Raw genomic sequence first — 5128 nt, 5'->3', positions numbered from 1 at the left:
CTAGAAATATAAATCATGTTTAATGGTAAGTAAGAAAGCAAAATTATTATGATATGAGATGTCATCAAGTATATAGTGCACGAATAGATTTTTTTCTGTGGCTGTGCTTTGAAAATCCTATCTATGATGGAAATCTTGAAACTAACAATGATGATTATGATTTTTGATGATTAGAGTTTTGTTTAGTTAAAAAAGGTAAAATTTTAAATTTTATTAGGTTAGAAATTATTTAATTTAAATATTTGAAATTATATATTTAATTTTTAATAATTTTGTTTAAAATTTATTTAAACCGGTTGAACTTCGGTTGAATTCCGGTCAAACTATAAAACCAGTGAACCAGTTATCTTACCAGTTCATTAACCAGTCCGGTTCTCACAACCTTTGTTATAATTATAGTGAATGTATATGTAACACATGGTGGTATTGTAAGCTTGTTTTCTTTATGTGGAAGCGGAACATATTTGTAGTTTCTTGTTTTTCTTTGGAAAACAAATTGGCACAGTAGTATTGTAAATAAGTTTGAATGTTTAGCTTTACAAAGGGACAACTTCTAAATTTTTTATTCATACGTCCCTGTTTTCCTTTCAAAAGTAAGCCAACACTGCCCACAAATTTTGAGGAGGTTACATGGGCAAAATTAAAGTATGCTATTTGTGCTATATTCTTGAAGCAACCCGACTCTTGTGATTTGGAAAAGCTTTATCAGGTATTCCTAGATATTCTATTATTATTTATTATTCATAGTTGGGTTGGCTTGGGTTTGTCCTGTGAATTTTATGGTGAAATAGTTCATTAGTATTTTATAGTGAACTCTTCTGTAGGCTGTCAGTGATCTTTGCATATATAAAATGGCTGAAAATCTTTATCAGCGAAAATGGAATGCGAAGCACATATATCTACAGCTTTGCAGTCTTTGGTTGGACAAAGCCCAGATTTGGTTGTTTTTCTATCTCTAGTTGAAAGATGTTGGCAGGATCTTTGTGACCAAATGTTGATGATTCGGGGTATATCCTTGTATCTGGATAGGACATATGTGAAGTAAACAGCAAATGTACGGTCCTTATGGGACATGGGCTTACAACTTTTTCACTAACATCTTTCATTATCTCCTGAAGTTGAACACAAAACTGTTATCGGTCTTCTAAGAATAATTGAAATTGAAAGGTAAATCCTTATGTTACAATCCTAATCTTATAAATGAATGTTAGACCTCTTTATATATGACGGTGGCAGGGAGTGTATTTCCTTGGTTTTTCTATTTGCTGTCATCATAAATTTTATGTTTCTTCTTGCCATTACCTTGCATGGGCTGAGTTGATATGACACTGATGAGACCATGAGGGAGCATGTGCTGTCAAAATACTTGTAATATTTCTAATTTCTTGTTTCAAAATATATCAGTAATCATTGTAATTGGTTGACATACAAAGGATAATTTTGTGAATAGTTTTGACTTGAGTAGTTTGTTAATTATTATTTAATGAATTTGGCCCAGTAGAATACATCTTTGTTATATATGACCATTATTTGTGGTTATGTGAATTAATTTATCTCTTTTACCATAAAAAAGATTAGGTGAAGCAGTGGATAGAACGCTTCTAAACCATCTTTTGAAGATGTTCACAGCACTGGGAATATATGCAGAAAGCTTTGAGAAGCCATTTCTTGAATGCACATCTGAATTTATGCTGCTCAAGGTATGACATGCAGCAATCAGATGTTCCAGATTATTTGAAGCATGTGGAGGTGCTTCCTTTTCTTTATCCCCTTCTATTATCTTATTAGCTTGAATTGTTGGTATTTGTATGTGCTCTTTTAAGTAGTTCTTTAACTATTGGATCTTGCCATGCCATGTATGTATTTTATCTGATCATGCATAATAATTATCTTTGCATAGTTGAACCCTGCCTGCATATTACATTGTTTATGTACTGAATGGATATTTTTGTACTCATTTTTCTAGACAAGATTGCAAGAGGAACATGATAGATACCTGATCTACTTGGATACGAGTACTAGGAAGTCGCTGATAGCCACAGCAGAAAAGCAACTTCTTAAACGCCATATACCTGCCATTCTTGATAAGGTTGTGACTGCTACCAGCTTTATGATTTTTCTGGGTGTTCAATCCCCTCCCCCCTTCTATTTTCACCTTACTTAGCTTGATTATTATTAGGGGTATAGTGATTTCATTTGATTTTTACTTTAGCTTGATTATTGGGTCTTTATTGATCAATCGATCAATTAATTAATTAATTCAACACAATTGATTTTATTCTGTGTTTGATTTTCTCTGTTCTTGTTATGGTTTGTTGTTCTTTACTGCTATTTATTTATTATTCTTGGCTTCTTGCTATTGTTTGTTTTTGATTTTCTGTTCTTAATTTGTTGTTCTTCATTGTTGCTATTTTTTGTTGTTAATTTTTAATTTGTTGTTCTTCACTGTTGGCTGCTTCTACTGTTATTTTCATTTTGAATTTATTAATTGTTGATTTTAATTTATTGGTTCCGTTATTTTTTGTTCTTGATTTTTAATTTTTTTATCTTCGCTGCTGTTCTAATGACTGCTATTTTTTGCATTTAATTTATTGTTGATTAAATAATTTATTGTTCTGTTTTTGGTTTTGATTCACTGATGTGCTGTTATTTACTGATGTTATTTTTTCGTGACATTTTTGTAATTTGATCACAGTATAAGTGACAATATTGGTGAAACTGAAGGTGGAATTGGCGGACATGTTCTTTGTGCAATTGATATGCCAAATTTTAGGTGTTGTTTATATTTTTCATTTTTTTTAAATTTTCAATGTGAAATGAGGAACCGAGATGTGTATTTTTCATTTTTGCTTGCATAGTTTACTAATTACGTCATCTTATTTCGAACTATTGAAAAGATAGAGTAGGCATTTGATCAAGCCCAAATGCTTGGTTATTATCAGGTTAAGCTTCAATGCTTACTTTCTTGAAACATGGTTCGAACTTTTTTAAACGTGTATAATTTTGATGAACTAATTTATTCTGTATATGATATTTTTTAGTTTAATGACTAAAAAAAAAATAATGAGGTTTATTTTAGTATAACGACATACTTGCTGTGGATGATGGTGATAAATTAAAGACTCTATTACTATTAAAATATTTATGAGATATCTATCGATTTGTTACTAGTTTAAAAGGAAATTGCGATGATATTTTATGATAGTATTATACCTAATTGATTACATATTATTTCCTAGCAAGTTAGTGACTACATCATAACTCTACTTTCTCGTTTAAAATAGCTATTGTTTAGCGACAAAATTCTTACAAATTTGATTAAGGATTTTCAAAGATTAGCTATAAATTTGTTACAAAATGTGACAGATTTGCGATCATATTAGTGGATAACTTGCGACGAGTTAGGTTCAAAAAATTTCTCGCTAATTAGCGTCAACTAAGCATTCCATTTTGTCTACGAAATTAGCTTGCATTTAGCGATAAGTCTGCTGCAGTAGAGTTTGTCGCTAATTAGTGACTATCGTTTAGTCTATTTCTTCTATGGAATTAGCTTTTACTTTAGTGATGGATTTACGACTATCTATTCGGTAGCTAAAAAACTTTTCGATGAATTAGCGACTATTCTGTTTGTCTCACTGATCTGCGACTTGTAATTAGCGAGGAAAGCATTAGTTGCTACGTGGTAGCTAATCCGTCCCAAATTATATTTTGCGTCAGATTAGCGATGATTTTACGACTCTTTTTGTGGTAGCTAATCGACCATATTCTTGTAGTGAAAAATAAACAAAAAAGTAAATTGTAAATGGCGAGATTAAATGGATTCTTATTAAATTGGATGTATCTATTTTATTATATAAAAATTGAATTTTTGTACTTAATAATAAAATTGACGTGACATATTTTTTTAGAGTATTTTTTATTTATTTATTTTAATTCATTAAATACAATTCATTATCATAGATTAATTATATCATTTGATTGATTTGATTAGATATTTAAGTATCACACAATTTAATATTATGTATATCAATTAATTGAATATAATTGTTAGAGTATAATTAAGATCAATTAGATCAATTAGCATTATTCAACATATCTGATCTGAATATTTATTATAGGATATTACGTTTTTATTATTTCGATTCTCTTATCACCTATAAATACCATTCTATATTGTATCATTCTACACAACTTGAATACTCACAAATTTTTTTTCTATTGCTCCCTCTTCCCTTTCTAACATGGTATCAAAGTTACGGTATCCTCCTTGAGGAGGATAAGTTGATTTTCTTCTGGTGAAATCACCGTACTTTTCATACTTTTCTTCTGTGCCATTTTTTCTCTTCTCTTTTGTTAATATTTTGATACTTTTCTGACCTCACCGATTAGCTCATCCACTACTTAATTACTTATTCTCATGGGGAAACCATATGTTTTTTTGTCACCTTTCGATAGTTTGTTATCTCTTCACACTTTGTCACTTTTCAGCAGATTTTCGGCAGTTCGCCATCTTTTTAGCAATTTTTCGGTAGTTAGCCACTCTTGAGACAGTTCCGTCTGTGTTCCTTTTCAACAGTTCCGTCTGCGCTTCCTTCCGACAGTTTCGTCTACGCTTCCTTTAGGCAGTTTTGTCTGCACCCGTTCTATCAGTTTATGCATTTCTTTTATTTAGTTATTTCAAGTAAGTTTCAAACTCAAGTTGTCATTTGAGTTTGAGGGGAGATGTTAGAGTATAATTAGCATCAATTAGATCAATTAGCATTATTTAACATATCTGAATATTTATTATAGGATATTAGGTCTTTATTATTTCAATTCTCTTAGCACCTATAAATACCCTTATATATTGTATCATTTTACACAACTTGAATACACACAAACTTTTTCTCTAGTGCTCTCTCTTACCATTTCTAATAATAATAAATATAATTTAATTTAGTTAGAAGTTTATTATTTTATAGTCTTTTATATATATAAATATGACAAAATAAATTTGTAAAAATAATCTTTTTATTACTTTGGATATTTTAACTCTTTTTTTTCTCTTTATGTGTAATTTTGTTTTGCGTTAACTTTATTTATTTAATGATGAAATATACTCATGTTAATTCTATCATATAATAGTTTA

General features: G+C 29.9%; 1 long non-coding RNA gene across 2 annotated transcripts; it reads left to right on the top strand.

Annotated features, from left to right (window-relative positions):
- Nucleotides 797-2971, top strand: LOC110267742. Of its 2 annotated transcripts, none has more exons than XR_002355641.1 (4): nucleotides 797-1167; nucleotides 1574-1749; nucleotides 1967-2089; nucleotides 2696-2971. It is a non-coding gene; the product is annotated as an uncharacterized LOC110267742 (long non-coding RNA). The 2 variants fall into 2 exon arrangements; XR_002355640.1 differs by lacking the exon at nucleotides 797-1167 and adding an exon at nucleotides 1174-1368.

The sequence above is a fragment of the Arachis ipaensis genome, chromosome B10 (genome assembly GCF_000816755.2).
Source record: "Arachis ipaensis cultivar K30076 chromosome B10, Araip1.1, whole genome shotgun sequence".
Taxonomy (NCBI): domain Eukaryota; kingdom Viridiplantae; phylum Streptophyta; class Magnoliopsida; order Fabales; family Fabaceae; genus Arachis; species Arachis ipaensis.
This window is presented reverse-complemented; position numbering and strand designations above follow the sequence as displayed.